This window comes from Misgurnus anguillicaudatus, chromosome 25, assembly GCF_027580225.2.
Source record: "Misgurnus anguillicaudatus chromosome 25, ASM2758022v2, whole genome shotgun sequence".
Lineage (NCBI taxonomy): Eukaryota > Metazoa > Chordata > Actinopteri > Cypriniformes > Cobitidae > Misgurnus > Misgurnus anguillicaudatus.
This window is the reverse complement of record NC_073361.2, coordinates 5,687,012-5,713,372: the sequence shown is the minus strand read 5'-3', so window position 1 is coordinate 5,713,372 and position 26,361 is coordinate 5,687,012. Positions and strand designations below refer to the sequence as shown.

The following is a 26,361-nucleotide window of genomic DNA, read 5'->3' as shown; positions in this document are numbered from 1 at the left end:
ATTAACATTTTTCCTCTACAGATTTTTTGTCAGCATTTTAATTCAGAGGTGGATTCCAGTGGGTGGAGGAGGGCCATTATACACATTTTTTTTCTTTCAGGTATTAACTTGTTTGTTTGTTTATTATACTTTGTTTCTTGCGTAAATATTTTAAATATTTGTATATGTTTTTATTGAAACATTTAATGATAAAAAGCTAAACAATGAACGTTTTTCCCCTACAGATTTGTTGTCAGCATTTTAATTCAGAGTTGTATTCCAGTGGGTGGAGGAGGGCCATTATACACAATTTTTTTCTTTCAGGTATTAACTTGTTTGTTTGTTTATTAGGGGTCAAGCACCGAAGGTGCTGTGACACCTATTGGAATTGTTAGTATTATTAGGGGTCAAGCACCGAAGGTGCTGTGACACCTATTGGAATTGTTAGTATTATTATTATTATTCTGCGTCTTCTTCTTCTTAGCCATAGGCGTCTATGGCAGCCCTATGAACCGTACATAGGAAAATGATGAAATTTGGCACAGTTGTAGTGGTGGTCCTAAAAAGTCATGTGACCAAAAATGGGGTCTCTAGTACTAACTCTATAGCGCCACCAGCAGTGCAAAAATGCAATGTTCAAATGGTTATAACTGCTGATCCGCTTGATCTATGAAAATTCTACTTAGTACACGTGATTGCTCTCCTCATGCTTGTTGTTTTTAATACCTTACAGTAAAACTCCACCCATTACAGTTGTGGCCATTTTGAAATGTACAGTATTCCATTTATTCGCTACTCCTCCTTCAAATTTTGTTCAATTGTTATGAAATTTGGCACAGGTGATCTTTGGAGTGAGCCGCACAGAAATGACTGAACAGAATTTTGATATTTATCTTTGTTCAAAAGTAATAAATGCGCAAACTTAACGAGGTTGACGCAAAAATGGTTCTGAAGCTGTAGCTCTGTCATTCTTTGATCAATTAAAATGAAATTTGGTACACTTCATGTGGACCATGAACTTGGGGTTCATGCCAAATTTGGTGACAGCGCCACCTATGGGTCATGAGATATGAAAATAGGCTATTTTTGCCCATAACTTCTGAACTGTTTGTCAGAAAATTATGATCTTGATGTCTATGGATTGCTTACCTCATGCCGCATCTGTCGATGTGTATTTTGCCGGGTTTGACCGAACCGCCTGTCCGCCATTTTGAAATTTCAAATAATTTGTTATATTTTTTGAACTATTGGACATATCCGTGCAAAAATTAGTAAGGAGCTTCGACATGATGTCCTGAAGGTACCTGGGAAGGCAGAGTACAGCGCCACCTAGGGGTTATAAACTATAACAGTTCTTATGGAACTGCTTATAACTTCTGAATACTTTGTCTGATATTAATTTCTTTGTGAAATTGTATTCACTGGTTTATGCCGATTGCAACGATACCTCGTTTGTCATTTTACAACATTCTGTTCATGCGTTATTGTAAAGCATATGGTAGATGATTTTTTCGCTACTCCTTTTACAAATTTTGTTTATTTTATGCCAGGTACTGCTCGTATAATGTTTGGAGCAATCCACACAGAAATGACCGAACAGATTTTTGATATTCTGTTCTTTTTCTTAGAAATACCACTCCAAAGTTTACCGTGCCTGTGACGTTGTCTATTTGTCAGAGTAAATTAATGTGTATATTACATTGTATAGCATTACTATACAGAATGATGTTCTTGTCTTCAATCTCATTTGAGCTTTTTGATTCTCATATACATTGTACTTCTTTAAGTTCTGCTCTGCACTGTCAGTTCTGCATCTGTGTTGATTGGCATATGTCAATCCTTGCAGCACCTAAGCTGTTTTTTTGCTGCCCCTTGAGCTGTGTTAACTGAGTTGCGCATCTAGTTAACCATATGCCATGAGATTCTGAGGTCATGGGTTTGAATCCCATGTGCAGTGATATTTTGTCTTAACTTTTTTCTCACTTAAGTTTTGTGAATCTCATACTATACATTGTATTTCAGTTATTTGTGCTCTCTATTGTCATTTCTGCACTTTTGGTAATTGCTGGATATCAATGTTTACAGCTCTAAATCTCTATTCTATAGCTTGGACACACCAACTCAGTGGTTTAATCGTTTACTCAGTGGTGCATGCGGTTAGTGCTGTGCTTTGGGAACCTGAGGTCATGGGTTCGAATCCCAGCTCTTACTTTCACTTATTAAGATTTCCTTTTGTGTTCACTTTAACACGTTCTTCTCGACCTGTCTGGTTTTCCACACGTGTTATATTTTTGCCACCTTTACTGTTGTTGCTCCGCACTGCAGTGGTTCTGCTCTGCATTTGCTTTGCTTCGGGCTCTGTATTGCGCGCTTTCTGCGCTTTGCACATTTGCTGCGTCGTGTGTTTTTTGCTGTGCTTTGGGTGCTCATTGCGCTGAAGGTGCTTGGCCCCGCAATTGCTGCTTGCAGCTATATTATTAGGTGCCAAGCACCTATGGTGCTGTGGCACCTATTGTTTCTGTTAGTATTATTATTAGGGGCCAAGCACCGAAGGTGCTGAGGCACCTATTGGAACTGTCAGTATTATTATTCTTCATCTTCCCCAATGGGAGTCTATGGCAGCCCTATGAACCGTACGTAGGAAAATTATGAAATTTGGCACAGTTGTAGTGGTGGTCTTAAAAAGTCATGTGACCAAAAATGGGGTCTCTAGTCCTAACTCTATAGCGCCACCAGCAGTGCAAAAATTCAATGTTCAAATGGTTATAACTGCTGATCCGCTTGATCTATGAAAATTCTACTTAGTACACGTGATTGCTCTCCTCATGCTTGTTGTTTTTAATACCTTACAGTAAAACTCCACCCATTACAGTAGTGGCCATTTTGAAATGTACAGTATTTTCATACTATACATTGTATTTCAGTTATTTGTGCTCTCTGTTGTCATTTCTACACTTTTGGTAATTGCTGGATATCAATGTTTATAGCTGTAAAGCTGTATTCTATACCTTGGACACACCAACTCAGTGGTTTAATCGATTACTCAGTGGCGCATGCGGTTAGTGCTGTGCTTTGGGACCATGAGGTCATGGGTTCGAATCCCAGCTCTTACTTTCACTTATTGAGATTTCCTTTTGTGTTCCCTTTAACACGTTCTTCTCGACCTGTCTGGTTTTCCACACGTGTTATATTTTTGAAATCTTTTCTGTTGTTGCTCCGCACTGCAGTGGTTCTGCTCGGCATTTGCCTTGCTTCGGGTTCGGGCTCTGTATTGCGCGCTTTCTGCGCTTTGCGCATTTGCTGCGTCGTATGGTGTTTGCTGGGCTTTAGGTGCTCATTGCGCTGAAGGTGCTTGGCCCCGCAATTGCTGCTTGCAGCTATATTTATTATTATTATTCTGCTTCTTCTTCTTCTTCTTAGCCATAGGCGTCTATGGCAGCCCTATGAACCGTACATAGGAAAATGATGAAATTTGGCACAGTTGTAGTGGTGGTCTTAAAAAGTCATGTGACCAAAAATGGGGTCTCTAGTACTAACTCTATAGCGCCACCAGCAGTGCAAAAATTCAATGTTCAAATTTTTATAACTGCTGATCCGCTTGATCTATGAAAATTCTACTTAGTACACGTGATTGCTCTCCTCATGCTTGTTGTTTTTAATACCTGACAGTAAAACTCCACCCATTACAGTAGTGGCCATTTTGAAATGTACAGTATTCCGTTTATTCGCTACTCCTCCTTCAAATTTTGTTCAATTGTTATGAAATTTGGCACAGATAAACTTTGGAGTGAGCCGCACAGAAATGACCAAACAGAATTTTGATATTTATCTCTGTTCAAAAGTAATAAATGCGCAAACTTAATGAGGTTGACGCAAAAATGGTTCTGAAGCTGTAGCTCGGTCATTCTTTGATCAATTGAAATGAAATTTGGTACACTTCATGTGGACCATAAACTTGGGGTCCATGCCAAATTTGGTGACAGCGCCACCTATGGGTCATGATATATGAAAATAGGCTATTTTTGCCCATAACTTCTGAACTGTTTGTCAGAAAATTATGATCTTGATGTCTATGGATTGCTTACCTCATGCCGCATCTGTCGATGTGTATTATGCCGGGTTTGACCGAACCGCCTATCCGCCATTTTGAAATATCACATAATTTGTTATATTTTTTGAACTATTGGACATATCCGCGCAAAAATTAGTATGAAGCTTCGACATGATGTCCTGAAGGTACCTGGGAAGTCAGAGTACAGCGCCACCTAGGGGTTATAAACTATAACAGTTCTTATGGAACTGCTTATAACTTCGGAATACTTTGTCTGATATACATATTCTTTATGAAATTGGATTCACTGTTTTATGCCGATCGCAACGATACCTCGTTTGTCATTTTCCAACATTATGTTCATGTGTTATTGTAAGGCATATGGTAAATGATTTTTTCGCTACTCATTTTACAAATTTTGTGTATTTTATGTCAGTTTCTGCTCGTATAATGTTTGGAGCAATCCGCACAGACGTGACGAAACAGATTTTTCTGCTGAGTGTCAAATTTTTGAGAAATACCTCTGTAAAGCAGACCATGCCTGTCATGCTGTCCCTTTGTCATATTAAAAAGAATCTGACAAAATTTGCCCATTTTGTTCATTTTGTACAAAATGTTCTTCACGAATTCAGTGCCATTTAAGTTATCTGATTGCCCTACACTTTGTATTTCTGTTTATTTTTGCTTTGTTGTGTTATTTCTGCCCTTTCAGTGATTGGCATGTCAATGTTTGCAGCTTTGAAGCCTCTTTTCCACAGTCTTTCAACCCATGATTCCTCAGTGGCGCATGCGGTTAGTGCTGTGCTTTGAGAACCTGAGTTCATGGGTTCAAATCCCATGTGCAGTGGTTTTTTGTCTTAACTTTTTTTCTCACTTAAGTTTTGTGATTTTCATACAATACATTGTATTTGAGTTATTTGTGCTCTCTGTTGTCATTTCTACACTTTTGGTAATTGCTGGATATCAATGTTTATAGCTGTAAAGCTGTATTTTATAGCTTGGACACACCAACTCAGTGGTTTAATCATTTACTCAGTGGCGCATGCTGTTAGTGCTGTGCTTTGGGAACATGAGGTGATGGGTTCGAATCTCAGCTCTTACTTTCACTTATTGAGATTTCCTTTTGTGTTCCCTTTAACACGTTCTTCTCGACCTGTCTGGTTTTCCACACGTGTTATATTTTTGAAATCTTTTCTGTTGTTGCTCCGCACTGCAGTGGTTCTGCTCTGAATTTGCTTTGCTTCGGGTTCGGCTCTGTATTGCGCGCTTTCTGCGCTTTGGGCATTTGCTGCGTCGTGTGGTTTTTGCTGTGCTTTGGGTGCTCATTGCGCTGAAGGTGCTTGACCCCGCAATTGCTGCTTGCAGCTATATTTATACTTTGTTTCTTGCGTAATTATTTTAAATATTTGTATATGTTTTTATTGAAACATTTAATGATAAAAAGCTAAACAATGAACGTTTTTCCCCTACAGATTTTTTTTTCAGCATTTTAATTCAGAGTTGGATTCCAGTGGGTGGAGGAGGGCCATTATACACATTTTTTTTCTTTCAGGTAATAACTTGTTTGTTTGTTTATTATACTTTTTTTCTTGGTAATTATTTTAAATATTTGTATATGTTTTTATTGAAGCATTTAATGATAAAAAGCTAAACAATGAACGTTTTTCCCCTACAGATTTATTGTCAGCATTTTAATTCAGAGTTGGATTCCAGTGGGTGGAGGAGGGCCATTATACACATTTTTCTCTTTCAGGTAATAACTTGTTTGTTTGTTTATTATACTTTTTTTCTTGGTAATTATTTTAAGTATTTGTATATGTTTTTATTGAAACATTTAATGATAAAAAGCTAAACAATGAACGTTTTTCCCCTACAGATTTTTTGTCAGCATTTTAATTCAGAGTTGTATTCCAGTGGGTGGAGGAGGGCCATTTATACACATTTTTTTCTTTCAGGTAATAACTTGTTTGTTTGTTTATTATACTTTGTTTCTTGCGTAATTATTTTAAATATTTGTATATGTTTTTATTAAAACATTTAATGATGAAAAGCTAAACAATGAACTTTTTTCCCCTACAGATTTTTTGTCAGCATTTTAATTCAGAGTTGTATTCCAGTGGGTGGAGGAGGGCCATTTATACACATTTTTTTCTTTCAGGTAATAACTTGTTTGTTTGTTTAATATACTTTGTTTCTTGTGTAATTATTTTAAATATTTGTATATGTTTTTATTGAAACATTTAATGATGAAAAGCTAAACAATTAACGTTTTTCCCCTACAGATTTTTTTGTCAGCATTTTAATTCAGAGGTGGATTCCAGTGGGTGGAGGAGGGCCATTATACACATTTTTTTCTTTCAGGTAATAACTTGTTTGTTTGTTTATTATACTTTGTTTCTTGGTAATTATTTTAAATATTTGTATATGTTTTTTTTAAACATTTATTGATAAAAAGCTAAACAATTAACATTTTTCCCCTACAGATTTATTGTCAACATTTTAATTCAGAGGTGGATTCCAGTGGGTGGAGGAGGGCCATTATACACATTTTTTCTCTTTCAGGTAATAACTTGTTTGTTTGTTTATTATACTTTGTTTCTTGGTAATTATTTTAAATATTTGTATATGTTTTTTTTAAACATTTATTGATAAAAAGCTATACAATGAACTTTTTTCCCCTACAGATTTATTGTCAGCATTTTAATTCAGAGTTGTATTCCAGTGGGTGGAGGAGGGCCATTATACACATTTTTTCTCTTTCAGGTAATAACTTGTTTGTTTGTTTATTATACTTTGTTTCTTGGTAATTATTTTAAATATTTGTATATGTTTTTTTTAAACATTTAAAGAAAAAAAGGTAAACAATGAACATTTTTCCCAAACAGATTTTTTTTGTCAGCATTTTAATTCAGAGGTGGATTCCAGTGGGTGGAGGAGGGCCATTATACACCATTTTTTTTCTTTCAGGTAATAACTTGTCTGTTTGTTTATGTTTCTTGTGTAATTATTTTAAATATTTGTAAATGTTTTTATTGAAACATTTAATGATAAAAAGCTAAACAATTAACTTTTTTCCCCTACAGATTTATTGTCAGCATTTTAATTCAGAGTTGTATTCCAGTGGGTGGAGGAGGGCCATTATACACATTTTTTTTTCTTTCAGGTAATAACTTGTTTGTTTGTTTAATATACTTTGTTAATTGCATAATTATTTTAAACTTTTGTATATGTTTTTATTGAAACATTTAATGATGAAAAGCTAAACAATGAACGTTTTTCCCCTACAGATTTATTGTCAGCATTTTAATTCAGAGTTGGATTCCAGTGGGTGGAGGAGGGCCATTATACACATTTTTTTTTCTTTCAGGTAATAACTTGTTTGTTTGTTTAATATACTTTGTTAATTGCATAATTATTTTAAACTTTTGTATATGTTTTTATTGAAACATTTAATGATGAAAAGCTAAACAATGAACGTTTTTCCCCTACAGATTTATTGTCAGCATTTAAATTCAGAGGTGGATTCCAGTGGGTGGAGGAGGGCCATTATACACATTTTTCTCTTTCAGGTAATAACTTGTTTGTTTGTTAATTATACTTTGTTTCTTGGTAATTATTTTAAATATTTGTATATGTTTTTATTGAAACATTTAATGATAAAAAGCTAAACAATTAACATTTTTCCTCTACAGATTTTTTGTCAGCATTTTAATTCAGAGGTGGATTCCAGTGGGTGGAGGAGGGCCATTATACACATTTTTTTTTTCTTTCAGGTAATAACTTGTTTGTTTGTTTAATATACTTTGTTAATTGCATAATTATTTTAAACTTTTGTATATGTTTTTATTGAAACATTTAATGATGAAAAGCTAAACAATGAACGTTTTTCCCCTACAGATTTATTGTCAGCATTTTAATTCAGAGTTGGATTCCAGTGGGTGGAGGAGGGCCATTATACACATTTTTCTCTTTCAGGTAATAACTTGTTTGTTTGTTAATTATACTTTGTTTCTTGGTAATTATTTTAAATATTTGTATATGTTTTTATTGAAACATTTAATGATAAAAAGCTAAACAATTAACATTTTTCCTCTACAGATTTTTTGTCAGCATTTTAATTCAGAGTTGGATTCCAGTGGGTGGAGGAGGGCCATTATACACATTTTTTGTCTTTCAGGTAATAACTTGTTTGTTTGTTTATTATACTTTTTTTCTTGGTAATTATTTTAAATATTTGTATATGTTTTTATTGAAACATTTAATGATAAAAAGCTAAACAATGAACGTTTTTCCCCTACAGATTTATTGTCAGCATTTTAATTCAGAGTTGGATTCCAGTGGGTGGAGGAGGGCCATTATACACATTTTTCTCTTTCAGGTAATAACTTGTTTGTTTGTTTATTATACTTTGTTTCTTGGTAATTATTTTAAATATTTGTATATGTTTTTTTTAAACATTTAAAGAAAAAAAGGTAAACAATGAACATTTTTCCCAAACAGATTTTTTTTGTCAGCATTTTAATTCAGAGGTGGATTCCAGTGGGTGGAGGAGGGCCATTATACACATTTTTTTTCTTTCAGGTAATAACTTGTTTGTTTGTTTATTATACTTTTTTTCTTGGTAATTATTTTAAATATTTGTATATGTTTTTATTGAAACATTTAATGATAAAAAGCTAAACAATGAACGTTTTTCCCCTACAGATTTATTGACAGCATTTTATTTAAGAGTTGTATTCCAGTGGGTGCAGGAGGCCCATAAAACACATTTTTCTCTTTCAGGTAATAACTTGTTTGTTTGTTTATTATACTTTTTTTCTTGGTAATTATTTTAAATATTTGTATATGTTTTTTTTAAACATTTAAAGAAAAAAAGGTAAACAATGAACATTTTTCCCAAACAGATTTTTTTTGTCAGCATTTTAATTCAGAGTTGGATTCCAGTGGGTGGAGGAGGGCCATTATACACCATTTTTTTTCTTTCAGGTAATAACTTGTTTGTTTGTTTATGTTTCTTGTGTAATTATTTTAAATATTTGTATATGTTTTTATTGAAACATTTAATGATAAAAAGCTAAACAATTAACATTTTTCCTCTACAGATTTTTTGTCAGCATTTTAATTCAGAGTTGGATTCCAGTGGGTGGAGGAGGGCCATTATACACATTTTTTGTCTTTCAGGTAATAACTTGTTTGTTTGTTTATTATACTTTTTTTCTTGGTAATTATTTTAAATATTTGTATATGTTTTTATTGAAACATTTAATGATAAAAAGCTAAACAATGAACGTTTTTCCCCTACAGATTTATTGTCAGCATTTTAATTCAGAGTTGGATTCCAGTGGGTGGAGGAGGGCCATTATACACATTTTTCTCTTTCAGGTAATAACTTGTTTGTTTGTTTATTATACTTTGTTTCTTGGTAATTATTTTAAATATTTGTATATGTTTTTTTTAAACATTTAAAGAAAAAAAGGTAAACAATGAACATTTTTCCCAAACAGATTTTTTTTGTCAGCATTTTAATTCAGAGGTGGATTCCAGTGGGTGGAGGAGGGCCATTATACACCATTTTTTTTCTTTCAGGTAATAACTTGTTTGTTTGTTTATGTTTCTTGTGTAATTATTTTAAATATTTGTATATGTTTTTATTGAAACATTTAATGATAAAAAGCTAAACAATTAACATTTTTCCTCTACAGATTTTTTGTCAGCATTTTAATTCAGAGTTGGATTCCAGTGGGTGGAGGAGGGCCATTATACACATTCTTTTTCTTTCAGGTAATAACTTGTTTGTTTGTTGAATATACTTTGTTAATTGCATAATTATTTTAAACTTTTGTATATGTTTTTATTGAAACATTTAATGATGAAAAGCTAAACAATGAACGTTTTTCCCCTACAGATTTATTGTCAGCATTTTAATTCAGAGTTGGATTCCAGTGGGTGGAGGAGGGCCATTATACACATTTTTCTCTTTCAGGTAATAACTTGTTTGTTTGTTTATTATACTTTGTTTCTTGGTAATTATTTTAAATATTTGTATATGTTTTTATTGAAACATTTAATGATGAAAAGCTAAACAATGAACGTTTTTCCCCTACAGATTTTTTGTCAGCATTTTAATTCAGAGTTGTATTCCAGTGGGTGGAGGAGGGCCATTATACACATTTTTTTTTTTCAGGTATTAACTTGTTTGTTTGTTTATTATACTTTGTTTCTTGCGTAATTATTTTAAATATTTGTATATGTTTTTATTGAAACATTTAATGATAAAAAGCTAAACAATGAACGTTCCCTTTCAGTCGGTCACTACGACGTCACGTCGTGACCGACGAATTGGGAACTCGCTTAGAGAGACCAATCTGCTTCGAATACTACAAAAAACGCCAATGAACTTGGCATTGAGATATTTGCATAATGCTGGCGCCGCCCCGCCAGGTGCGTATATAAGGCGCACGTGCAAATAAGGAAATCAGCTTTTTTCGCTTCGAAAGCCGGCTTTATCTGACTGAGAAGCTACTCTCTGCTCTTCTGGGAACGGTTGCTGAAGTTGATTGACAAGCAGTACTAACACAGCGGACGCTCGCAGTATTCCACTGCTCTGCATATTTTTTGTTTTGAGTTTAGTGTGTGCGTTGCCTTTCCCTGTGCGCATCATCAGCTGAGCACCTAAAGAGTGATTTCCCTAAAGAGTGATACGTGAGAGCTCTGTGTCTTTTTAAAGACAGCCACTCTCTCGTATATTCGGAGATCAGCGTCCTTTTCAGGATTGCTTTTCGTCCATGCGATCTTGGATGTGAGAGGTATAAGGGTTCCAGTTTCGGTCACGAGCGCTGTCTTCATGCTTGGGCATCAAGCACTCTGAGGCTGCGCTCGTGGGGAGTTTTTGTTCTCTCTGTGAGAGCATAACCCTCTTGGATTGCGGAGACGACTGACGTTTCTACGGGAATGCTGTCCGCGCCTTTGCAGTGCTGACACCGCCATGGTGCGGCTGTCAAGCGCTCGCATGACGCTCTTCGCATCACTACGCTGAGTAGGACGGAGGATACGTCCTCCACCTACCGGCCTTTCATCCTCAGCCGGTTGAGGCTCCGGTGGAGACCGCAGAGTCGTGTTCTACGATTTCTGCCGATCCATTGGACCTCCTTCTGGTCCCGTTCACTTCTGCAGCATCAGAGGGGTGTCCAATTTCCTCCGAAGTGGAGTCGTTCCGGAGATGGCGGCCGTGCCCGCTCGAGCGGCGGAAACGGTAGAGTTGGAGAGGTTAACCCCTCTCCGCCCGAACCGTACTGCCCACGTGATTGGTATTTCGGAGCTGCTCGGGCCTCTCGGTCCTCTTCTCCTGTGCCTTTCTTCCCGACGGCACGAAGAGCTGACGTGATTTGCGGCCATCCGGTCGTTCAGCTTCAGCTTTCACCCCTCATCTCCCTCACCAGGGGAGCCGCTAAGGGCGGGGACCCCTTCAGTGGAGCGGGGGGTTGCGATGCAGCTGCGTTCCTGGAGGGACCACCCAACCCTTCCCTCCCGTGTTTGTAGACAGTCGTCCGGTTACGGGCGCTGTCCGTCAGGCATGCGGAGAGGCGGCTTCAGCCCTGCACGCAATAACGTTGCTACAGGTTCACCAAGGATTTACGAGGGAAGCCGCGACCTTCAGTCGTGCGATGTCCACCACAGTGGTTCAAGATCGCCACCTTTGGCTGTGTCTGGCTGACGGACGCAGGCGAGAACAACTTCTTGAATGCTCCTGTCTCACAGACCGGCCTCTTCGGCGAGGCCGTGGAGTCGTACAGCTCCGCTGCGCATCGACCTAAGGCGATCTCTTAGGTCATGCCCCGGCGAAGGAGAGCTGCCCTTGGTAAAAACCACCACGCCGGCTCCTCAGTCTGCCTCTCGCCGTCGGCGTGCTGCGGCGACCACCTTCGTTCCCCTCCTCGGACCCCATCTCGGCAGCGCGGTGGAACCGGTCGTCAGCAGCTCGCCCCGCCCGCTTAGCCGCTTCCCGTGAAATCGGGAGTTTAAGTGGCCAGTAAGCGGGCGACCCGGATTGGCAGAGGATCACTCTTCAGGAGACGGTGATTCGCTCCTTCCCCCGATAGAGGGTCGGGTGGAAAATTCTTGGTTTGTATGTTCCACCGGCTGTTTAGCCGGTACCCACTTAACCACACATAGAGTGCATTCCTCTTCCCTCTCCAGGTCTCCAGAGGATCGAGAGAGCCGTGAGCGGGCACACACCAGCTCACCCTACCTCTCCTCTATCGCCAGCGGGTGTTCTGAGGAGTCCGAGCCCTCCACTGAGGAGACCGGACAACCATCACCCTCATCGGAGTCTGTGCTCTCCGCAGAGGAGACCAGACGACCGTCACCTTCAGCGGGCTCAGGTCAGTGTGTCACACACACACACACACATACTGTAGATGCTTATGCTGTCACAGCAGACGCACCGGCAGTCTCACCTGTCTCGCTTCGCTGCCCCACCGCGGGTACTTCGGTAGTGTCGTTAATTCTCCTCGTACGGTGCCTGGGTGCTTGGCTTCAGTTCCCAGCCCGTTCGTTGGGTTTTACGCACGATCCGCCTCGGTTACGAAGTACAATTACCGGCACAACCCCAAAATTCTCGGGCTTTCGTTTTCACTGTAGTGAAAGTGTCCGATGCACATGTACTGCGTGCATAAGTCGATGTCCTGCTGGCGAAGGATTATCGAGCCGGTCCCTCTTACCGAGATGATGATATGATGATAGGGTTTTTCCAGCCTTTATCTCATAATACCCAAAATACGCGGTGGGTTACGATCGATTTGATTTACGCACCGGCTCCACAAAGGTGGTCTTTTTTGGATGATAACGCCGAGGCTCGTATTTCAATATTCAGATCGGTGTGCAGCTTTAGACCTGTAAGACGTGTACTTTTTGTGTCCATCTCCCTCGCCTTAGACCGTTTTTCGCTCTGCGTCGTGGGGTGGGCATATTAATATTAAGTACATCATTCGAGCTGTCTCTCTTTCTCCGTGTCTCCATGAAAGTGCTAGTCACGACATTAAAATATCAGAGAGAGAGCGTTGTTTGCATTCTGCTTTTATTTACGTTGACTTATAATAGCCCGTTCTTGGCAGACGTGCGCGAACACAGAGAGTTAATGCTTCGGCATCTCGCTCGTTTAAGTCATCAGGTCGACTGGGTAAGAGCAACTTTGCCCCGTGCAGAGGATCCTTTTTCTCAGTTGGAATTAGACTCGATCAACTAATTGGCGTGTTTTACAAGAGCGCGCAACTAGTCAGTTCTGACTTGCCTCGGTTTAATTCGAGGGAAGTACGCGGTCCCTCTGAAACAATTTCAGCATGGACATATGACAGCATGCTGCAGCTGTGACGCTGCTTGAGCTGCGTCATATGAGACCGCTTCAGCGTTGGCTTTACGATCGAGTCTCGAGGAGAGCGTGGCGCACCGGCATGCATTGTGTAAACACTACACCTGCGTGTCATTTAAATTTCCCCGTAGTAGACCCAGCATTTCTGATAGCAAGATATGCCTCTGAGGGGTCTCCTGGCATTCTGTAGCATACGATGCCCTAAGCACGGGATGTTCAGCCACGTATGACGGGCTTGCAGTCTGGGGTGTGCCTAGCACCCCAACTGCCGCGAGCGGTGCGCTGTATATCTGGGACTTGTACGCTCCGCTATGGAGATGCGAGGGAAGGATGTATTTGTCGACACCGATAACTTTGCGACTGTTGCGTTATTTACCGTTAAGGCGGTTTTGCGCTCTCGTCACCTGTCGCATCTCGCTCGTCATCTCCTCCTTTGGAGTCAGAAGCATCTGAGGTCCCTTCGTGCCATTTACATCCCGGGATCGCTCAATACAGCGGTACGCGCTTCCGAGCTGCGCCCCCGGCGAATGGCGACTCCACCCCCAGACGGTCCAGCTAATTTGGAAGAAGTTCGGTTGTGCGTAGATAGATCTGTTTGCGTCGCCGGACGATACCCACTGTCGCCTATTTTATTCACTAACGAGGGCAGCCTCGGCGTGGATGCGTTGGCACACAGCTGGCCGCGGGGGGTGCGTAAATACGCATTCCTTCCAGTGAGCTTTATTGCGCAGACACTGTGCAAAGTCAGGCAGGACGAGGAGAGCCTTTTATTAATCGTCCGTACTGGACGACCAAGAATTGGTTTTCGTAGTTAATGCTCCTCGCGACAGCCCTCCCTGGCGGATTTCCCTGAGGAAGGACTTTCTTTCTTAGGAAGGGGCACATTTGGCACTCGCGCCCCGACCTGTCCACGTATGGTCGTTGAGCGCGCGCAAGGTTTAGGTGATTTATCGCAAGCGGTATCTAACACCATCGACGCGGTTCGAGCACCGTCCACAGGACGGGCTTACGCGCTTAATGAAACCATTTCGTCACCCGGTGCTCTTCGCAACGCGAGGACCCAGAGAATGCCCTTTAACATTATGCTTTTATATCTTTAACATGGGTTAGATGGTAGGCTGTCCCTCCGCCATTAAAGTTGATATCGCCGCTATTTCTGCTCATCACTCACTTATCTACGGCAGATCAGTTGGCCAGCATGATTTAATTATTACTTTTTAAGAGGCGCTCGTAGGCTAAACCCCTCGCGCCCTCCCTCTTTACTCCTGAGACCTGTCCATGGTGCTGAAGCCTTCTGGTCTCATATTTTAGCCTTTGCAGTCTGCGAGTCTGAAGTTTTTTATCAATGAAAACTCTGACCCTGCTAGCATTGGCCTCCATGAAGAGAGTAGGGGATTTACATGCATTCTCTGTTGACGATTCATGCTTTTAGTTTGGTCCTGCTGTCTCACTGAAGACCCAGACCAGGCTACGTGCCCAAAGTTCCCACCACTCCCTTCAGAGATAAGGTGGTGAGCTTGCAAGCGTTGCCTTTGGAGCAGGCAAACCCAACCGAGGCTTTGTTGTGCCCCGTTCGCGCACTGCGATTCTACGTGGACCGCACGCGAAGCTTCAGGACCTCGGACCAGCTCTTTGTTTGTTATGGTGGTCAGCAGAAAGGGAAAGCTGTCACTAAGCAGAGGATGTCTCATTGGATAGTTGATACTATCGCCCTAGCTTACAATTTGCAGGGCATTCCTTGCTCCTTTAATTTGAGAGCGCATTCCACACGGAGTGTTGCCTCATCTTGGGCATTAGCTCGTGGTTCCTCGCTAACAGACATCTGTAGAGCTGTTGGTTGGGCGACACCTAATACGTTCATTAGATTTTACAATGTTCGTATCGAGCCTGTATCCTCTCGTGTTCTTTCCTCACCAGGGAGGGCACGGAGAGCAGACTCGCAAGTCGGCTTGCAGCCTCCGACTGAGGCTCCAAATTGAGTTTTCAGTATGGAAGGCTATCAGAGCAAAAATGCGTAATGGTTTGATTTGCTCCCTCCACTGCCTTGACAGCCTTTGTTGCGGAGCATTGGCTGTCAGCCTTTCACTAGCTGTATTCTTACGAACCTACGTGTTTGGCTTGGGCTCCACATTGCGTCCCAACGGGTTCCTTTGTGAGTATTATTCCGTGGGGTTAATCCTACCAGCCCACGTTTCCTTTAGCAGAGCACTGCTTTGCTTACACAGCCACGGCTGTCTTTTACCTCAACTACGGTTGACTTTCGCCCACCATTAGCCCTTAAGAGGGGCGGTGGCTTCCGCAGCGTTCCTATTCCGCTCTGGTAGGGCGCTTCCCAGTCGCTGGCACTACTGTGGGGTTAAAGGAACATCTAGTGCCCGGCCTTCTGCCTTAAAACCTAATTCTCCTTATCCTTAAGTGGAACCGGAGGGCTTTACGCAGACACTGGAAGAGGTCAGCCCCTAGTGGCGTTTTGGTAGGGATTCCCAATTCGTCGGTCACGACGTGACGTCGTAGTGACCGACTGAAAGGGAACGTCTCGGTTACGGATGTAACCCTCGTTCCCTGAAGGAGGGAACGGAGACGTCACGTCCCGTCGCCACAGGTGCTGCCACCTGCTGTTTAGGCCGGTCACCTTCCGGCTTTCTCAGCGAACAGAAGCTGATTTCCTTATTTGCACGTGCGCCTTATATACGCACCTGGCGGGGCGGCGCCAGCATTATGCAAATATCTCAATGCCAAGTTCATTGGCGTTTTAGTAGTATTCGAAGCAGATTGGTCTCTCTAAGCGAGCTCCCAATTCGTCGGTCACGACGTGACGTCTCCGTTCCCTCCTTCAGGGAACGAGGGTTACATCCGTAACCGAGACGTTTTTCCCCTACAGATTTTTTTTTCAGCATTTTAATTCAGAGTTGGATTCCAGTGGGTGGAGGAGGGCCATTATACACATTTTTCTCTTTCAGGTAATAACTTGTTTGTTTGTTTATTATACTTTGTTTCTTGGTAATTATTTTAAATATTTGTATATGTTTTTATTGAAACATTTAATGATGAAAAGCTAAACAATGAAAGTTTTTCCCCTACAGATTTATTGTCAGCATTTTAATTCAGAGGTGGATTCCAGTGGGTGGAGGAGGGCCATTATACACATTTTTTTTCTTTCAGGTAATAACTTGTTTGTTTGTTTATTATACTTTTTTTCTTGGTAATTATTTTAAATATTTGTATATGTTTTTATTGAAACATTTAATGATAACTAAACAATGAACGTTTTTCCCCTACAGATTTATTGTCAGCATTTTAATTCAGAGTTGGATTCCAGTGGGTGGAGGAGGGCCATTATACACATTTTTCTCTTTCAGGTAATAACTTGTTTGTTTGTTTATTATACTTTTTTTCTTGGTAATTATTTTAAATATTTGTATATGTTTTTATTGAAACATTTAATGATAAAAAGCTAAACAATGAACATTTTTCCCCTACAGATTTTTTTTCAGCATTTTAATTCAGAGTTGTATTCCAGTGGGTGGAGGAGGGCCATTATACACATTTTTTTTCTTTCAGGTGTTAACTTGTTTGTTTGTTTATTATACTTTGTTTCTTGCGTAATTATTTTAAATATTTGTATATGTTTTTATTAAAACATTTAATGATGAAAAGCTAAACAATGAACTTTTTTCCCCTACAGATTTTTTGTCAGCATTTTAATTCAGAGTTGTATTCCAGTGGGTGGAGGAGGGCCATTTATACACATTTTTTTCTTTCAGGTAATAACTTGTTTGTTTGTTTATTATACTTTGTTTCTTGGTAATTATTTTAAATATTTGTATATGTTTTTATTGAAACATTTGATGATAAAAAGCTAAACAATGAACATTTTTCCCCTACAGATTTTTTGTCAGCAATTTAATTAAGAGTTGTATTCCAGTGGGTGGAGGAGGGCCATTATACAAATTTTTTTCTTTCAGGTAATAACTTGGGCCCGGTTCCCCAAAACGTTCTTATCGCTAAGTAGTTCTTAACCTATTCCTTAACCTCTCTCTTAACTCTATGGCACGGTTCCCAAAACGTTCGTACGCTAAGTATATCTTCTGTAAGTCACACTTTCGTAAGGTTGGTCTGGACCATTCGTAAGCTCTCTCTTAGCGTGGTTTGAGCGCAAAACGCTAACGCCGCAGTCTTTAGAAATCAGTGCAGCGCAGTACAAGTCAAACTATGGTATGCTGACAATGATTTTATGTTATGGACATTTTTAAGACTTATAATAAAATATGTTTGCAATGGATACAGGGCTATTTATGCAGTTGACTTTATTTGGTATCAGAACTAATGAATCAAAGACGGCGCCAGTGTTTGTTCCTCATTGAAGTCTGTTCCCTCTATGTTTATAGCGTCTTCATCACGTTACATTTGTAATTTATTTAGAAAGATTATATATTTCAATTGGTTATACTAAAAAGCAATAATATCATGTATTCTATTATACAATTTATTAAATATTTCATATTTGACAGTTTTATGTCTTTTAACATATATAGCCTCTCTTTTTCTTTTCTTTTTTTATCTACTGTTGGTTTTAAAACTGTTATGTTTCCAAACATAATAAATATATATTATACATATAATATGATTCATACTGTAAAAATAATTGACTTACAATCAAGAACAGTCAAGATACATTACATAAATGCACACACATACATCTCAGTAGTCATTAAAACTTTCAATGTATTTAAAGAATAAACATATAATGTGATAAAAACGCGATAAAAAGACTAAACTAAAGGGAAACACAGGGGGAACAGACTTTCACACAACACCGGTAACCCCGTAACCGTTTAGTCCATGCCAATTTTTTTATTCTGCAACACTTAAAACCTTTTGACAATTTGCCTGACGTGGCTAAATAAAAAAAATTGCCTCCCAAGACAACCCATTATGGAGCTGCTGGATCTTCTCAGACCATAATTCTGTATCTAACTCTCTCTCTCTCTCTCTCTCTCTCTCTCTCTCTCTCTCTCTCTCTCTCTCTCTCTATTCATTGTAGATATTGCTTTTTATTGAAAACATTAAACAATGGCCAGCAATACCGCATTAAACAGAAGTTACTGCAGCTGCTTGCAAATCAATTCTGATCGTAGTACATTACCATTAGTATAAAAGGGTATTAAATATTTTTTAAAGTCGTTAAACCCATGTTTAACGTGGATGATTAGCGAGGAATACCCGGTTCGTCTACCCGTATTACTGACAATTTTATAATTTAATTAATAGTCTATATTTGACGGATAACTTAAACTATGTTAAAATAAATGTTACTGGAATAATTTGAGTAATGTTCCATTTGTATAGAGCGTGTTGTCTTTCTTTACGCCGTAATGCACCTTCGCGTGAAGTGGAGAATCGATCCCTGAGCGATCGATCGCAAATAATTCAGCACCTTCACTCGGGACAGCGACATTGTTACGTCGTACTTAGAGGCAGCGTGTTAAGAAGCTTCCTTAGAGACACTTCGGGGAACACACTTAGGAACATAAACAACTTTGCTAAGATATATCTTTTTGAGCCTTCTTAGCGTGCTAAGAGTGAGCGTTATCGCGGAACCGGGCCTTGTTTGTTTGTTTAATATACTTTGTTTCTTGTGTAATTATTTTAAATATTTGTATATGTTTTTATTGAAACATTTAATGATAAAAAGCTAAACAATGAACATTTTTCCCCTACAGATTTTTTTGTCAGCATTTTAATTAAGAGTTGTATTCCAGTGGGTGGAGGAGGGCCATTATACACATTTTTTTTCTTTCAGGTAATAACTTATTTGTTTGTTTAATATACTTTGTTTCTTGTGTAATTATTTTAAATATTTGTACATGTTTTTATTGAAACATTTAATGATAAAAAGCTAAACAATGAACATTTTTCCCCTACAGATTTTTTTGTCAGCATTTTAATTAAGAGTTGTATTCCAGTGGGTGGAGGAGGGCAATTAAACAAATATTTTTCTTTCAGGTAATAACTTGTTTGTTTGTTTATTATACTTTGTTTCTTGGTAATTATTTTAAATATTTGTATATGTTTTTATTGAAACATTTAATGATAAAAAGCTAAACAATGAACATTTTTCCCCTACAGATTTATTGTCAGCATTTTAATTAAGAGTTGTATTCCAGTGGGTGGAGGAGGGCCATTATACACATTTTTTTCTTTCATGTTTGTTTGTTTAATATACTTTGTTTCTTGTGTAATTATTTTAAATATTTGTATATGTTTTTATTGAAACATTTAATGATAAAAAGCTAAACAATGAACATTTTTCCCCTACAGATTTTTTGTCAGCAATTTAATTAAGAGTTGTATTCCAGTGGGTGGAGGAGGGCCATTATACACATTTTCTCTTTCAGGTAATAACTTGTTTGTTTGTTTATTATACTTTGTTTCTTGGTAATTATTTTAAATATTTGTATATGTTTTTATTGAAACATTTAATGAAAAAAAGGTAAACAATGAACATTTTTCCCCTACAGATTTTTTGTCAGCATTTTAATTCAGAGTTGTATTCCAGTGGGTGGAGGAGGGCCATTATACACATTTTTTTTCTTTCAGGTAATAACTTGTTTGTTTGTTTATTATACTTTGTTTCTTGGTAATTATTTTAAATATTTGTATATGTTTTTATTGAAAGTAACATTTATTGATAAAAAGCTATACAATTAACTTTTTTCCTCTACAAATTTATTGTCAGCATTTTAATTCAGAGTTGTATTCCAGTGGGTGGAGGAGGGCCATTATACACATTTTTTCTCTTTCAGGTAATATTTTGTTTGTTTGTTTATTATACTTTGTTTCTTCCGTAATTATTATAAATATTTGTATTTGTTTTTATTGAAATAAACATTTATTGATAAAAAGCTATACAATGAACGTTTTTCCCCTACAGATTTATTGTCAGCATTTTAATTCAGAGGTGGATTCCAGTGGGTGGAGGAGGGCCATTATACACATTTTTTTTTCTTTCAGGTAATAACTTGTTTGTTTTTTTATTATACTTTGTTTCTTGTGTAATTATTTTAAATATTTGTATATGTTTTTATTGAAACATTTAATGATGAAAAGCTAAACAATGAACGTTTTTCCCCTACAGATTTATTGTCAGCATTTTATTTCAGAGTTGGATTCCAGTGGGTGGAGGAGGGCCATTATACACATTTTTTCTCTTTCAGGTAATATTTTGTTTGTTTGTTTATTATACTTTGTTTCTTGCATAATTATTTTAAACTTTTGTATATGTTTTTATTGAAACATTTAATGATGAAAAGCTAAACAATGAACTTTTTTCCCCTAAAGATTTATTGTCAGCATTTTAATTCAGAGTTGTATTCCAGTGGGTGGAGGAGGGCCATTATACACATTTTTTTCTTTCAGGTAATAACTTGTTTGTTTGTTTATTATACTTTGTTTCTTGCGTAATTATTATAATTATTTGTATGTTTTTATTGAAAGTAACATTTAATGAAAAAAAGCTAAACAATGAACATTTTTCCCCTACAGATTTATTGTCAGCATTTTATTTCAAAGTTGGATTCCAGTGGGTGGAGGAGGGCCATTATACACATTTTTTTCTTTCAGGTAATAACTTGTTTGTTTGTTTAATATACTTTGTTTCTTGTGTAATTATTTTAAATATTTGTATATGTTTTTATTGAAACATTTAATGATAAAAAGCTAAACAATGAACATTTTTCCCCTACAGATTTATTGTCAGCATTTTATTTCAAAGTTGGATTCCAGTGGGTGGAGGAGGGCCATTATACACATTTTTTTCTTTCAGGTAATAACTTGTTTGTTTGTTTAATATACTTTGTTTCTTGTGTAATTATTTTAAATATTTGTATATGTTTTTATTGAAACATTTAATGATAAAAAGCTAAACAATGAACGTTTTTCCCCTACAGGTTTATTGTCAGCATTTTAATTCAGAGTTGTATTCCAGTGGGTGGAGGAGGGCCATTATACACATTTTTCTCTTTCAGGTAATAACTTGTTTGTTTGTTTATTATACTTTGTTTCTTGGTAATTATTTTAAATATTTGTATATGTTTTTCTTGAAACATTTAATGATGAAAAGCTAAACAATGAACGTTTTTCCCCTACAGATTTATTGTCAGCATTTTATTTCAGAGTTGGATTCCAGTGGGTGGAGGAGGGCCATTATACACATTTTTTCTCTTTCAGGTAATATTTTGTTTGTTTGTTTATTATACTTTGTTTCTTGCGTAATTATTATAAATATTTGTATTTGTTTTTATTGAAATAAACATTTATTGATAAAAAGCTATACAATGAACATTTTTCCCCTACAGATTTATTGTCAGCTTTTTAATTCAGAGGTGGATTCCAGTGGGTGGAGGAGGGCCATTATACACATTTTTTTTTTCTTTCAGGTAATAACTTGTTTGTTTGTTTGTTATACTTTGTTTCTTGCGTAATTATTATAATTATTTGTATGTTTTTATTGAAAGTAACATTAAATGAAAAAAAGCTAAACAATGAACATTTTTCCACTACAGATTTATTGTCAGCATTTTAATTCAGAGGTGGATTCCAGTGGGTGGAGGAGGGCCATTATACACATTTTTTTTCTTTCAGATAATAACTTGTTTGTTTGTTTATTATACTTTGTTTCTTGCGTAATTATTATAATTATTTGTATGTTTTTATTGAAAGTAACATTTAATGAAAAAAAGCTAAACAATGAACATTTTTCCCCTACAGATTTATTGTCAGCTTTTTAATTCAGAGGTGGATTCCAGTGGGTGGAGGAGGGCCATTATACACATTTTTTTTCTTTCAGGTAATAACTTGTTTGTTTGTTTATTATACTTTGTTTCTTGCGTAATTATTATAATTATTTGTATGTTTTTATTGAAAGTAACATTTAATGAAAAAAAGCTAAACAATGAACATTTTTCCCCTACAGATTTATTGTCAGCATTTTAATTCAGAGGTGGATTCCAGTGGGTGGAGGAGGGCCATTATACACATTTTTTTTCTTTCAGGTATTAACTTGTTTGTTTGTTTATTATTCTTTATTTCTTGCGTAATTATTTTAAAATATTTGTATATGTTTTTATTGAAACATTTAATGATGAAAAGCTAAACAATGAACGTTTTTCCCCTACAGATTTATTGTCAACATTTTATTTCAAAGTTGGATTCCAGTGGGTGGAGGAGGGCAATTATACACATTTTTTCTCTTTCAGGTAAATAACTTGTTTGTTTGTTTATTATACTTTGTTTCTTGCGTAATTATTATAAATATTTCTATATTTTTTTATTGAAAGAAACATTTATTGATAAAAAGCTATAGAATTAACTTTTTCCCCTAAAGATTTATTGTCAGCAGTTTAATTCAGAGGTGGATTCCAGTGGGTGGAGGAGGGCCATTATACACATTTTTTTCTTTCAGGTAATAACTTGTTTGTTTGTTTAATATACTTTGTTTCTTGTGTATTTTAAATATTTGTATATGTTTTTATTGAAACATTTAATGATAAAAAGCTAAACAATGAACGTTTTTCCCCTACAGATTTGTTGTCAACATTTTATTTCAAAGTTGGATTCCAGTGGGTGGAGGAGGGCCATTATACACATTTTTTTCTTTCAGGTAATAACTTGTTTGTTTGTTTATTATACTTTGTTTCTTGTGTATTTTAAATATTTGTATATGTTTTTATTGAAACATTTAATGATAAAAAGCTAAACAATGAACGTTTTTCCCCTACAGATTTGTTGTCAACATTTTATTTCAAAGTTGGATTCCAGTGGGTGGAGGAGGGCCATTATACACATTTTTTTCTTTCAGGTAATAACTTGTTTGTTTGTTTAATATACTTTGTTTCTTGTGTAATTATTTTAAATATTTGTATATGTTTTTATTGAAACATTTAATGATGAAAAGCTAAACAATGAACGTTTTTCCCCTACAGATTTATTGTCAACATTTTATTTCAAAGTTGGATTCCAGTGGGTGGAGGAGGGCCATTATACACATTTTTTTCTTTCAGGTAACTTGTTTGTTTGTTTAATATACTTTGTTTCTTGTGTAATTATTTTAAATATTTCTACATGTTTTTATTGAAACATTTAATGATAAAAAGCTAAACAATGAACATTTTTCCCCTACAGATTTATTGTCAACATTTTATTTCAAAGTTGGATTCCAGTGGGTGGAGGAGGGCCATTATACACATTTTTTTCTTTCAGGTAATAACTTGTTTGTTTGTTTATTATACTTTGTTTCTTGTGTATTTTAAATATTTGTATATGTTTTTATTGAAACATTTAATGATAAAAAGCTAAACAATGAACGTTTTTCCCCTACAGATTTGTTGTCAACATTTTATTTCAAAGTTGGATTCCAGTGGGTGGAGGAGGGCCATTATACACATTTTTTTCTTTCAGGTAATAACTTGTTTGTTTGTTTATTATACTTTGTTTCTTGTGTATTTTAAATATTTGTATATGTTTTTATTGAAACATTTAATGATAAAAAGCTAAACAATGAACGTTTTTCCCCTACAGATTTATTGTCAACATTTTATTTCAAAGTTGGATTCCAGTGGGTGGAGGAGGGCCATTATACACATTTTTTTCTTTCAGGTAACTTGTTTGTTTGTTTAATATACTTTGTTTCTTGTGTAATTATTTTAAATATTTGTATATGTTTTTATTGAAACATTTAATGATAAAAAGCTAAACAATGAACGTTTTTCCCCTACAGATTTATTGTCAGCATTTTAATTCAGAGTTGGATTCCAGTGGGTGGACGAGGGCCATTATACACATTTTTTTCTTTCAGGTAATAACTTGTTTGTTTGTTTGTTATACTTTGTTTCTTGCGTAATTATTTTAAATATTTGTATATGTTTTTATTGAAACATTTAATGATAAAAAGCTAAACAATGAACGTTTTTCCCCTACAGATTTGTTGTCAGCATTTTAATTCAGAGGTGGATTCCAGTGGGTGGAGGAGGGCCATTATACACATTTTTTCTCTTTCAGGTAAATAACTTGTTTGTTTGTTTATGTTTCTTGTGTAATTATTTTAAATATTTGTATATGTTTTTATTAAAACATTTAATGATAAAAAGTTATACAATGAACATTTTTCCCCTACAGATTTATTTGTCAGCATTTTAATTCAGAGGTGGATTCCAGTGGGTGGAGGAGGGCCATTATACACATTTTTTTTCTTTCAGGTAATAACTTGTTTGTTTGTTTAATATACTTTGTTTCTTGTGTAATTATTTTAAATATTTGTATATGTTTTTATTGAAACATTTAATGATGAAAAGCTAAACAATGAACGTTTTTCACCTACAGATTTTTTGTCAGCATTTTAAATCAGAGATGGATTCCAGTGGGTGGAGGAGGGCCATTATACACATTTTTTCTCTTTCAGGTAATATTTTTGTTTGTTTGTTTATTATACTTTGTTTCTTCCGTAATTATTATAAATATTTGTATTTGTTTTTATTGAAATAAACATTTATTGATAAAAAGCTATACAATGAACATTTTTCCCCTACAGATTTATTGTCAGCATTTTAATTCAGAGGTGGATTCCAGTGGGTGGAGGAGGGCCATTATACACATTTTTTCTTTCAGGTATTAACTTGTTTGTTTGTTTATTATACTTTGTTTCTTGCATAATTATTATAAATATTTGTATATGTTTTTATTGAAACATTTAATGATAAAAAGCTTAACAATGAACGTTTTTCCCCTACAGATTTTTTGTCAGCATTTTAATTCAGAGTTGGATTCCAGTGGGTGGAGGAGAGCCATTATACACATTTTTTTTCTTTCAGGTATTAAACTTGTTTGTTTGTTTATTATACTTTGTTTCTTGCGTAATTATTATAATTATTTGTATGTTTTTATTGAAAGTAACATTTAATGAAAAAAAAGCTAAACAATGAACTTTTTTCCCCTACAGATTTATTGTCAGCATTTTAATTCAGAGGTGGATTCCAGTGGGTGGAGGAGGGCCATTATACACATTTTTTCTCTTTTAGGTAATAACTTGTTTGTTTGTTTATTATACTTTGTTTTTTTGTGTATTTATCATACATATTTGTATATGTTTTTATTGAAACATTTAATGATGAAAAGCTAAACAATGAACGTTTTTTCCCCTACAGATTTATTGTCAGCATTTAAATTCAGAGGTGGATTCCAGTGGGTGGAGGAGGGCCATTATACACATTTTTTCTTTCAGGTATTAACTTGTTTGTTTGTTTATTATACTTTGTTTCTTGCATAATTATTATAAATATTTGTATATGTTTTTATTGAAACATTTAATGATGAAAAGCTAAACAATGAACGTTTTTCCCCTACAGATTTATTGTCAGCATTTTATTTCAAAGTTGGATTCCAGTGGGTGGAGGAGGGCCATTATACACATTTTTTTCTTTCAGGTAATAACTTGTTTGTTTGTTTATGTTTCTTGCATAATTATTTTAAATATTTGTATATGTTTTTATTGAAACATTTAATGATGAAAAGCTAAACAATGAACGTTTTTCCCCTACAGATTTATTGTCAGCATTTTAATTCAGAGTTGGATTCCAGTGGGTGGAGGAGGGCCATTATACACATTTTTCTCTTTCAGGTAATAACTTGTTTGTTTGTTTATTATACTTTGTTTCTTGGTAATTATTTTAAATATTTGTATATGTTTTTATTGAAACATTTAATGATAAAAAGCTAAACAATGAACGTTTTTTCCCTACAGATTTTTTGTCAGCATTTTAATTCAGAGTTGGATTCCAGTGGGTGGAGGAGGGCCATTATACACATTTTTTTCTTTCAGGTAATAACTTGTTTGTTTGTTTAATATACTTTGTTTCTTGTGTAATTATTTTAAATATTTGTATATGTTTTTATTGAAACATTTAATGAT

The 26,361-nt window shown here is 36.2% G+C and overlaps 1 long non-coding RNA gene across 1 annotated transcript in view; it reads left to right on the top strand.

Moving 5' to 3' along the window:
• Positions 1–221: 221 nt before the first annotated feature.
• Positions 222–26,361, top strand: part of LOC141362158 (uncharacterized) — a 270,438-nt gene continuing 244,298 nt past the window's right edge. The window contains exon 1 of the long non-coding RNA XR_012368161.1: positions 222–303. This is a non-coding gene — a long non-coding RNA (uncharacterized lncRNA). The remainder of the gene's footprint in view (positions 304–26,361) is intronic.